This window comes from Podarcis tiliguerta (genome assembly GCF_965153285.1).
Source record: "Podarcis tiliguerta genome assembly, chromosome: 10".
Taxonomy (NCBI): Eukaryota; Metazoa; Chordata; class Lepidosauria; order Squamata; family Lacertidae; genus Podarcis; species Podarcis tiliguerta.
Window position 1 is genome coordinate 35,616,812 of NC_139543.1, and position 12,639 is coordinate 35,629,450.

At 40.7% G+C, this 12,639-nt stretch overlaps 1 long non-coding RNA gene across 1 annotated transcript; it reads left to right on the plus strand.

Moving 5' to 3' along the window:
• The first annotated feature begins 7,106 nt into the window (after positions 1–7,106).
• Positions 7,107–10,876, plus strand: LOC310658579. The gene is made up of 4 exons (XR_014502377.1): positions 7,107–7,365; positions 7,495–7,606; positions 9,345–9,626; positions 10,753–10,876. It is a non-coding gene; the product is annotated as an uncharacterized lncRNA (long non-coding RNA).
• The last annotated feature ends 1,763 nt before the right edge of the window (positions 10,877–12,639 follow it).

The following is a 12,639-nucleotide window of genomic DNA, read 5'->3' on the forward strand; positions in this document are numbered from 1 at the left end:
TGTGGATGCTGATTTTATAGATAATAGATAGATAGATAGATGATAGATAGATAGATAGATAGATAGATAGATAGATAGATAGATAAATGATAGATAGATGATAGATAGATAGACAGATAGATAGATAGATGATGATAGATAGATAGATAGATAGATAGATAGATAGATGATAGATAGATAGATGATGATAGATAGCTAGATAGATAGATAGATGATAGATAGATAGATAGATGTTAGATATAAAAATTGAATGAACATGAATTGAAAGGTGAGCTGAACATGAACCAAACTTGTTTGTTTTGTAAAGGGGTGGACATGAATTAGTTCCTTTTGGGGTGTGTTGAATTAGTTTCTTCTTATTATGTTGACATATATTAACTCTGGGGTGTTTGAGGTATTGTTGTTGGCTTCTGTCTGAAGACACAATAGAGTGTGCCTTTGGGGGTGAAATCAAATTGCTAGAGAATTACAATGCTTGCTGTGGTTGCAGAGACATGCAAGTTTTAGCTGCTGCCTCCTGTGTTGTTTTTACTGCACAAGCCTGGGCAGTGTGTAAAGAGATCCTGCCCAGACAACAAGACTCCCCTCTTGGCCTCACTGAGGTGGTCCAAAGGAAAGCAGAGAAATATGTTTGACACCAGCTTGGCTGTAGGAATTGCTGGAAGGAGGCACGCAAGGTGCCATCTAACTGTCTTAGGGACTCCACTTTGAGCTATGCTGACTGATTAAATGGGACATGGTCATGTGTGGATGAAGAATACTTATTTGTCTCGTTTATGAGTCCATGTGGGAGGACCCTCCATGTTGCACATTATTTTGGATGCAATGGACACGTAACTGCAGCAGCCACGTGGGGCACCTAACTGGGATAATACTGGTTAGGTAAAGGGAAAGGTACCCCTGCCCGTACGGGCCAGTCGTATCCGACTCTAGGGTTGTGCGCCCATCTCACTTAAGAGGCCGGGGGCCAGCGCTGTCCGGAGACACTTCTGGGTCACGTGGCCAGCATGACAAAGCTGCATCTGGCGAGCCAGCGCAGCACACGGAAATGCTGTTTACCTTCCCGCCAGTAAGCGGTCCCTATTTATCTACTTGCACACGGGGGTGCTTTCAAACTGCTAGGTTGGCAGGCGCTGGGACCGAGCAACGGGAGCGCACCCCGCCGCGAGGATTCGAATCGCCAACCTTTCGATCGGCAAGTCCTAGGTGCTGAGGCTTTAACCCACAGCGCCACCCACATCCCAATACTGGTTAGACCCTGTGGTCTAACCATGTTTGAAACAGGGAATATGCTGCAGTTATGGGGAATATGCAGTTGATTTCAGTGGAACTTATTTTCAGCCTGTGCACCAATTCTGAACACCCATAGTGATGCCACACCTTTAGGACATTGCAGTCTTTCACTTTCCGATACTGAACAGTCAACCTCTGCACTGCCCAGGGTGTTTTGCAATGTGAGTAAACTGGTCTATTTTTGTGAGAGTATTATTGGCCAATGGATCTGTCAATTGCTACTGACTGACTGGTTTCCTTTTTTTGGTCTGAGAAGATGATAATGCTGTTGCTACTTAAATCAATAGCCCTACAGTGGGAATTAATGATTTATTTCCACTTTGACACATTTATTTGCACAGCGTGGAAAATAACATTTATTTGTAGCTGGAAAGTCCCACTGGGGGTTCTACATGTATACTTTAGTGTGATATTTTTATTGCCATTTCTTTTACCTGAAGCCAGTGAGAAGAAAGATGGCTTAATATACCGAAATGAGAGAGATATAAAGAGAAAGGATCAAAGGGAATTTAAAAGGACACAATTTGGGGTTACCCTCAGAGCACATGGAAGCAGTGGGGAGCTGAGAAAGAAATGAGCCTGTCCTTGAGGAAAAACCAAAGAGCAAAATTAAAACTCAACCAGTATAAGCCTTAGAGTTTCCAAAGAAAATACAAAAGAAACGATAAGAAACCCTTAAGCTTACCATAGCACTTGAGAATTATTTTTCCTCAGGTTAAAGAAACTTAAGAAAAATGTTGAAGAATAGAAATGTCTAGGCTTGGGCCTGGAAGTGGTAATAATGGCAGCTACTCTATTATATATATATAGAAGGAAATATTGTTTACATAAGAGTATATGAAGAGCTCTGCTGGATCAGGCGAAACACCCATCTAGTCCAAAATGCCTACAGGAAGCCTACAAACAGGACCTGAATGAAACAGTATTCTCCGCAACTGGTATAGAAAAGCATACTGCCTCTGGGAATGCAGTCACCTGGTTAGCAGCCATCAATAGCCTTAGTCTCTAAGAATTTGTCTAATCTCCTTTTAAAAGTTCCAAAGTCCGTGTGCCATGCAATCCTATGAAGTTCATTTCATAATCATGTTTTATTGAAAGTTTTCAACATAATATACAATAAAAGATAGACTAGTCTAAGAGAGAAAGATAGGGAAGAAGCCAAAAAAGAAGAGAAGAAAAAGAAAGGGGATGGGGATGGGGATGGGGATGGGGATGGGGAGAGAATAATAATACCAAGCTCTTTATCACAGTTATACTTTAACCACACACAGAAGAACGAATCCTCCCAGCTCTCATCTGGGAGCTTCCCCCTCTTCCCTTGGCCTCTCACCCTGAGGGGTCTTCTCTAACCTGCCTTCACGCAGGGTCCTCCATCTCCTGCCCATCACCTTCCTGCATGTATCTTCATTTATCCAAAATACAAAACTTCAAAAACCAAAATGTACAAAGAAATAAAATTGACTGAGGACTAACAAGAATTAAAAGGCATAGAGAAAACAAGCCAAGGAAAGAGGTAAAGGAGGGGAAAAAAAGGAGTCTTCCACTTCTCTGTCTGCCAATTATGTATATAACAATTATTCAAAATAATGAAATTTTGCAATCCAGGATAACGTCTAGCTGTAATACCCAGCTTTTTCTCATTTTGCTAGATGACATTTTTCAATCTTTAATCCCAGGCCTCTTGGGCTGTAGTTTTTCTCTCCCCCCCCCCCCCCGAAGTACATCCCACTGAATTTAGTCAGGCTTTACTCTCAGGTCAGTGATTGTAAAAAATGTGGTCTAAATCTGTTTGGAAGACATGTTACAATTGTTACACAAGAGGAGTTGTTGTTGTTTCAAGTTATTGCCCTTCATCCCAAAGGATGGAACACAACAATGAAAAAACACTATTAAAAGCAGTTTAAGTAAGTTGGCCCAATGTCTGCATGCATAGGAACTGTACGAAGACTTCAGAAAGAAAGAAAAATGTGTACTGTCATCTCTCAGATCGAAAACTTTGATGCTACTAGTGTAGCTATCTTCCTCCCTTCCTCCTCTGCAATAAAATTGACATTCTGCAAACCTCTCATTTTTCCTTCAGGCCAGCTGATACGTTTACTACTAAAGTGCTGAGTAAATAACTCCAAAACTGGATTCACAAGTGAGAAAGTAGGCAGGTATTTGATAGGAATTGTTCCGCCTCTCTGTCTGCTATGATAAATGAACCACTGCTAACGGCAACCCACTGGAAACGCATCATTGTCTATAAGGTTTACCAATTAGGAGCAAGGTTTTGATTTAGTGGGAAGCAAGTGATACTAAAAGGTCTGCAGAGGCAATAAAAGCTTTTTCTATGACCCGGAATGTTTGCCCAAGGTGAAAATCCAATGCTTCTTGAACAGCGTTAAGTGTGTGTGTTTGTGTGGGGGTGGGCGGGGGGTAGAATCCACTCTCCTATAGTTAATAAAGGCCTTTTATGGTGTATTGTGTTGTTGATTTGTTTTTGACTGGTTCATTTATCACAATGAAGCTGCTATTGCACAGAATACCAATCTAAAGCCTGACTGCTTTAATGCGGGCGAGGAATATTGCTTCACATTTATCACAAATGCAATTAGTGCTAATAAAACTAATAAAGATTACAAACAGAAATAATGAGCAGACTTCTTTCATTACATTAGTATCTGTCAATAATTTGCTTTTGTGAGAATAAGAAATGTGACCTGCATAATTTCGCAATCCTTTTGCAATACCCTCCTGCGTTGGTGTAACCTGCAAATTTTGTCTGCTTGGGACCATTTCCCTTAGGCAGGCCCAGGTTGCTGATCCCAATAGTGAATGAAATAGCACCTGATGCTTCAAACCAGTTACTTCTTTCTAGATAGAACAGGCACGAGGAATCTGTAAACTCTCCAAATGTTGCTGTTCTCCAGCTCTCACCATCCCAGACCAATGACCATGATGGCTGAGGGTGATGGGAGTTGGACTTCACCACCATCTGTAGGGCCACAGGTTCCCCATCCCTAAGCCAGATGCTTTCCTTCCAGCAAAATACTTCATCCTTTCAAATAGACTCATTTATAGCCAACACTTGTGGCTTGATAATTATTTGCTTCTTTGGCTTCAGGCATGACAATTTTCTAGGTGGTGATCTCCTCTCCTTGTACTTGTTGAAGTAACCAGCCTTGACCTCCAGGAAGGTCCCACTTTATGCAGTGGTAAATATAGGCTTAAACATAAGTTCAAGAAATAACTTTATATGTTCAGACGGTTTATAAATTGCCTTAGAAAGTTCTCATATTAACTTCTTCCTTTGTTTATTTAGAACATAGACTGTGCATGGGATGAAGGGTTGAGGTATAAACTACAGAGATAATTAAAACTAAGGCAAGGTCAGCTATTTGCAGAGTAAATTAATGTAGTACGTGGAGAAGGCAATTCAGCAGCGTGTAACAGGGTGGAGGTGGAGCTGTTGCACATTCTGGGTACTATTAATAAATTGCAGTTCCTTTTCAGGCATGCACGTTAGGATTAAAGAAACACATGGGAGGGGGTTGTCTGAAGCAACCCTCTATTCATAGAGTGGCTGGAGAAATCCAGCAAGATGGGTTGGGTGTAAATATTAAAATTCATATTACAGTCATATGTTGGTTGACAAATGCCTTGTGACTTGAACGTTTTGGCTTCCGAATGTCACAAACCCGGAAGTGAGTGTTCTGGTTTGGGAGTGTTCTTTGGAACCCGAACGTCAGACATGACTTCCAGGAGCTTTATGCAGCCAATTGGAAGCTGCCCCTTGGTTTCCTAACATTTTGGAAGTCGAAGGGACTTCCGGAACGGATTGCGTTCAACTTCCGGGGTATGACTGTATTATTATTATTAATCCCTTGGAGGTTTTTTTAAACCTCTTTGAGGTTTAAATCAAGCAGTATATAAATTTTATGAAATAAATAAATAGAAGCTCCCCACACATTTCTGAACCCTAATTTTTCAGAGTTCTAATACATACTGGGAGCCACAAAACATACCAGAGGCTCCCCCCATCAGACAGTATCCTCCACATCCCACAAGTTGAAGGTGACAAGAATAGCAATGCAGAACAGAGCTGGCTTGCTCATCCAACCGGGACCCTGTTAACTCTAATGTGCACACCTGTGGAGGACTAAGTAGACAAGCTTGCATGAAATGTTGGAGGTTATACTATGCAATACATGGCACTGCTTAGAAGTTGTGAATGCCTGGATTTGAAACCAGTAGAATTGAACATAAGAAACTGATAATGTCAGCAAATTTCAAAGAAGCAGGGAAGATGCCCATCCCTGTGCCAAGATCCTGCGGGAAAGGACTTAATTCCATCCAGGTTGTCCTTTATTTTTCTTGCTTTGACTAAGAAACCTGCACAGATTGAAAAATAAGACCTTGGGTGGCCATATGAACCATAAATACTTTGAGTCCCATGGGATTTTCTAAATTGATGTTAGAGGCACTGGATGTTGATGGTATAAATGAAATAATTTCACCACATTGAGGAAGACAGGCTAAGTATATTTTCTAGTGTGTTCCTATGAGGCTCTTAACAGTCTCAAGAGACTATCTTTCCATTTCTTTAGTCCCATGAATAAGCCATGTTGCCTTCAGAATCGCTTCTCACTCCTTTTTGACAGTAACCTTTCAATTGTTTGCCTCTAGAGTGACCCAGAATGGTCAATGCCACAGGGAAGAAAAAAGAAAAAGAAAACTGAACTTCATGCCAGCTTGCAGCCTTCATTAATAAAGGAATGGTCCTCTTTTTATTTAGCGCTATTAAAGCTAGCGTTAATCTTTATCAACCATCCAGCTTCCTGAGGAAATCAGATTTAACTCACTCATTGCTATTTACTTTGTCTATTTCAGGGGGAGATTAATGGGTATGACATTTATCCTGATCGTTAAACTCTTTAATGAGCTTCACGTCCGAACACTCCAGCTGGAACTGGCATTCTGTAGGAGGACTCTGTTGACAGGATTTCTCCCCACCAATTCCTCTCACCATTGATATCATTTGAAGCACTGAATGAAGTGGAAACACCCAAATCTCCACCTGCTGAGAGCTTTAAGATTTTATTTTGGAGTTCATTGGTAATGCTAATGTTCTGTCTTAAATTAAAGTTGAATTGTTTTGAAGCAATCCAGGAAGCCGTTGCTGGACCACTTTCAAAGCTTATAAAGTGACTGAAGTCAGCCAGCCAGGATATTAATATTTGAAGGCAAACAGACTTTGCTAACCCAACAAAGGCACAAGTTGTGTCACACAAACAAGGCAGCGAAATGGCAGAAACCGGCTAAAGTCAGTTTCCTTCAGGGGAGTTTGACATGTATACAGATGTGCTGACATGAAGCCACTTTGCTGACCAATGGAAAGCCTCAAGACATTCAATTTTATTGAAATTAGTAAAGCTCTCTCTGCAGTCTCATTAATTTAGGAATGGGCAAGAGTGACTTAGATAATCTGCTTCAAAACTGACTTTGAGGATGACCACATGGAGAGGCTTATCTTATAAATAAAACTATTACAACTGCAAATATTTCAAAGAAGTATGACAGACAATTGCCTATTACAATAGCTTCCCTAGCAGTTCAAGCCTCTATTCCCATTAAGTTAAGTGAGGTTACTCCTAAGAAACTGGAGTAGAGGCTTGCCATATCCAGAAACTAGGAAAATACATGACCACCAAAGCTAGAGGGATGTAGGATACAAAGAAAAAATGACTTCTATTTAGGTATTTGACTCTATTGAAAAATTCTGTATTATTCCAGTCTGCAATGTGTATACTTTATATATCCCCCCAAATTTCAGCCTGCAAGGAATAAATCTCGTCCAAAACTATGGTGGAGGGCCTGAATCCATACTGCATATCATGGAAAGAACAGCATCATCCATACTTCATGGCTCATGGAGGTGTGGCAAGTGAATGGATGCTGGACAAAATCATCAAAAACATATGAGATCTCGTGGCAAATTAGTGGGGTGAATAAACTAAAGAACTGATGAAGTACAGGCGTTGTTGGAGATGGGTGACCAGAAGAAAGAACATTTCTTCTCATGCTTGTCAAGTAAGGGAAACTGAAATGCAATCCTGATTTTGAGTGTCTACCCTATATTTTTTTTTGCATACTAAGTGGAACCAAACTACTGCAGGATCTCAAGAACATCCAACAACTAAATTAGTTCTGTCATTTCAGGAAATGCTTACCTTTGTTTCCATTCCATTGGGCAGCCTCACCTATCAACATCACTTTCAAGTGGCAATTGGCATGTTTGGGACAGCTGGCATTTGCCTTGGCAGAGAGGCATGTAAGTGTCTCAGACTTCTAAACATGCCCACAATTTAGATGTTTGTTTTTCCAAACTCAGACAGGTCAAAGCGGGAGGGAATGTGACTTAGATATATTCTGAGTAGAGATGTGTCTCCTTTTATTTCCTTGTTTATATGTAATTTTAAATAATTTTCCATTTAGTAATATGCAATCACATCATGATTTACCTCTCTGGCTCTTTAAAGCCCATGGGCTTCCTTCCCTCCTGCCTCATGGCTTTCAAAATTAACCTTTATATCATTGCATTTTGTGCTTTTTCCTATTCTAGTTACATTCCTTACAAAATACCTTAAAATTTAAATATAGAAAGGGATAAAATTTCTCATTGCAAGTCTTCAGACAACCCTGATAGTGGTGTTAATTGCTTACAGTAATCTTTCAAATATTGTATAAATTTATTCCAGTCCTTATGGAATACTTGATCATGCTGGTTCCGGATTTTTCCAGTTGGGTTTGCCAATTCCTCAAAGTCCATCATTTTCATCTGCCACTCTTCTTTCATTGGTGCTTCTTGTTGTTTCCATTTTTGGACTAAAAGAATTCTTGCCGCTGTTGTTGCATACATAAAATACTGGAGGTGAGAGGAAATATGGAAATAAAAGGAGAGATGTATGCCTCTCCTTTTATTTCCCTATTTCCTTTCACCTCCAGTATTTTTGCATTGCATTTTCAGACCACTGATCCCACAAGAGGTGATGTCTGCAATGCTGATCCATAACACAGAAACATCACAGCATGCATATCATGTTGTGCATTTAACAACACAGCTAAGCAGCACAGAGCAGATGTGTGCTAATGCATAACTGCATCCGTCAAACTGATTATGAGTGCATGGCTCCACATCTGCCCTATTTGGACACAACAGTCGTACGCCACTCTAATCTCGGAGCGGAGTGAGATTCCAGGGGTTCCAGATGTTTATTGAGGGTCCGTGTTTCCTTATGGAAATGAGGTACAGCAGAGATTGTGATGTCTCTGCAGAGATTGTGAGCTTTATTTACTCATATATTCAACCTGAGCCTGCGATGGAGGAATTGACAGCATTAACACCCCAAAAGGGTCTTGTTTCTCCCATAGTCACAGCCTTGGATTCAAACAGAGATCTCGCTTTTCCAGCCTGCCACTTTTGTGTCCAGATTCTAGCTCACCTGACTTCTAGCTCTGAACTCTGGTTTTATTCCTTCTCACTGTGGGCTGATGGGTCCACACCCATTTGTGTCTCCCACAGAGCCCCTTTCTTTGATTAGCTTTTAACACTTGCTGGATCCAGAGGTTAGAAGTCTGGAAACTAGCTTAACACCTCAAGCTTTGATTAAATTCTAACACTTGCAGGATCCAGGAATTATAGAGATCTGGCGCCCACAAAATAAATAAATAAATAAATAAATAAATAATAACTTTGAGCTGACTAACTGGTATGCCAGATTCTCACAGTCTTTTGGGATTCTCATTGAAAAGATAAATTTCTCGAAGCCACCTGGAAGGCCTTTTATATGGAGTTTTGCCATCTGTGGATTTCATATCTTTCTTCTGATGAAGGGGTGGGTGAAATCTACTGCATGAGCTTTCTCAGTGGCGAATAATCTCAGCTGGGTTTCCTTAAAGCAACCCAAGATGAAATATCAGCTCAGATTGTTAAAATATGCTAAAACATCTGTCAAAAGCAGCTGATAATGTTCCTTCCATTTTGTTTCTATTATCTTTTCTATTAACAGGCAGTAAAACTGACAGCCTGGATTTTTGTTGTTAGCCAACAAATGAATGCCTCTGACTGCAGAAAGTATTTATGAAGTATTTAGTGCTGATAAACGAGCCTTCACCATTCTCCATCATGTAATTGCATTGAGATGCAAGAGTTCTCCTTTCTTGCTTAGCTGGTTTGATCTTTTGCCATCAAAACGGAGGAAGGGAATGGTGGCTGACATGGGACAAAAACATGCAGAGAGCGCCAGACCAACCCGGGAGTGTGTGGTGAAGCCGCAGCACAGCAGGAAATGGTAGGGGTTTCAGTCAAAAGCATAATGATTTTTTATGTAATTAAAACAATCTGAATCAATAACTAAAAAAAAAAAAAGCAACTGGGGGAAAATGCAACTCTGGAAACAGTTAAGTATAAACTGATGGTTGGGAAAACAGGTTCAGTTTTTTGGTTTTTTTTTACAGCAGTAATTCTTTAATTCTTTCAACTCAGATTCTCTGTTACAGAAACTATCCCAGGCCAGCGCTTATCTAAGATTTAGTGTGATTGTTTAATGGGGAAGGAAAAGTGGATTTTGATGTCTGGTATTGGTAAAAAGGTATTGGTTGCAAAAGAGGAGAGCTAGTGTGATGTAGGGGGTCAGAGCAATCTTCCCTAGCCTGGTGCCCACCAGATGGTGTGGGACTCCAGCTCCCATCAGCCTCAGCCAGCATAGCCAGTGGCCAAGGATGATGGGAGCTGTAGTACCAACAACATCCAGAGGGCCCCAGATCGGTGAAGAAAGCATTGGAGGAGCATGCAGGTGCTGCTGAATGACAACTCTGATCAGCCCAGGCATGCATGGCCAATGGCTAGTGATGAGCAGTTCAGCAACATCTGAAGGCCCAAAGATACTTCTAAATCTGAATTAAAGTGTTGGACCAGGGAGACCCAGATTCAAGTCCTCACTGAGCTCATATGAGAATAAAATAGGGCAGTGGTTGGTAAAGAACCAATACTGCCCAAAATGCTTGGAAGAAGGAGAGGAAACAAATGTAATAAATTGTTACTATTGCTGTTGTTTGAAAGAAATACGATAGGCTGCTTTTAGTCTCAGACGAAAGTCTTCACCTAATATTACAGCCAGTTTTCACTGCCTCTGCCTCACTGATGTTCAAGTATATATATAACTGCATTGGGTAAACAGAAATGGCGAGATGACATGTGGTGCTCTATTTTTTAACACAAGCATCTGTGCATGCATCGTGCTCATAAGAAATGTACAACTGTGGAAAAGTTTCACACACATATTTTGCTCCTACCCTTTTGGTATCATCTCCCACTTTTAACTATAAATATTTTGATTTTTTAAAATTTATTTTAAAAATAGGCACACAAGACAAAGTGAAATAATATTTCCCCCTCTTTTCCCACTCCCTGTTCAGTCGCCGCCCACACTTTGTAATCTGTCCAATTAAGGAGATCCAGAAGCGCCATCCACATTTATGATGTCTCCAAAAGTTGCATAGAAATAGAAAAGTGAAGTAGAAACTTTCATTTCAAATATCAGGTGACGCTGTGGTCCCATAACCCTTCTTAAAATGAGATGTCAATTTAATGTAATTTTGAAAATTCAACTCTTTTCTCTCTGTCAAATGCAAGCCAATTGAAGGAAGCGCTGTAGCTTAGTGGCAGAGCATCTGATATGCATGCCAAGGGTCCCAAATTCAAACACCAGCATCTCTGGAGGGGACTGAGAGGCCCTTATCTGAAGCCCAGGACAGCTGCTGCCAGTCATTGCAGACAATACTAAACTAGTTGGATCAGTGTTCAAATTCAATATAAGGCAGTATTATATCTTCCTATGTAGCAGTCAAGCCTCATAGGATTTTTTTTGGCTCATATCAGCCCCCACCCCAGACTGATGTTCTGTTGCTGTTACTTGATAATGTTGCTGCAGGTTTTTTTTAAATGGTTTTGCTTGACCTTAGTTTTTAGGGTGCTTTTCTTAATGTGGCTAAAGTTTCTCACACTCTTTTTGTTTCCTAATTGTCATTAGCTTTCTAATATTTAATTAGTGATGGCAATACTCTATTTGGCAATACTTGAAATTTTAGGAAAGAAGAGGCAGAATGTCTTAGGAATAAATAGATGTAAGGAAGCTTTGTTAATTAGGTAGCACTATATTAAATAATGCTGTGACCGCTGTCAGACTGTAGAAACTGCCTACACTAATCAGAGAATCATGACACACCAAGGAATCCATCGAACCTGTGGGTGGGTAAATTAATTTTCTTGGTGCCCACTCAGTGCTACAGATGGTGTGCTGTCCCCCCACTCCTCAATACCTGCTATGCTATAAACAGAACCTTTCTCTAGTGATGATATATGAGAGGTGTGAATTGAGTTCACCTCAAGGGATTGATTTGTAAAGGCCATTCCTTCTGCTTAGAAAGAAGAAGAAAGCTACCCTTAGCTTTAAGGTAGGAGTGGTGAACCTTCAGCCTGCCGGCAATTCCTACCAGTCTCTGCCCACTCCTTGACCCCATTTCCTCTATTGCTCACCAGCTTCTCACTAATCAGCTGTGGGAGATTGAGAGCTGCTTTCTTCCTCCATGGGCAGATTGAGGCATTTCTATGCCTTTCTTTGTCCCATTCTCAATGTGCAGCATGGAATCACAGCAATCTGCCCACAGAGGAACAGATTGGGAGTGAAAAAGCTGTGGCCTCCCAGATGTTGTTGGACTCCCAACAGGCCCATTCAGCATCAAAGGTTTAGTACAGTGGCTTTTGTTTCTCACGGCAGTAATTTTTTTTATTCTTTCAACTCAGATTCTCTGTTGTTGTTGTTTACAAAAAGTATCCCAGATCAGACCTTATCTAAGCTCTAGTGTGATTGTTTCATGGATTAAGAAAAGTGGATTTTGATGTTTGGTATTGGTAGAAAGGTATTGATTGCAAAACAGGAGAACCAGTGTGATGTAGGGGGGTCAGAGCAATCTTCCCTAGCCTGGTGCCCTGGGTGGGGTGGGCATTCAGCTCCCATCAGCCCTAGTCAGCATAGAGAATAGTCAAGGATGATTGGAGGTCCCCCATGTCCTCCATGCATGATTTAAAGTTTAAGAGAAGTAAGAATCTGCATTAGGACCACCATGGTGAAATAGGTGCTTCCCCTTGTGTTTATATCTATATTCTTTAGAATAATTGTTTTACCTTAATTATAGATATGTGCAAGTACAATCATAAGAGCCAGGAAAAGAACATTGTCCTGGATGTTGTTGGGCATCTTTAGCATAACATCGAAACAACAACATAATAAAAAATAATCTAAC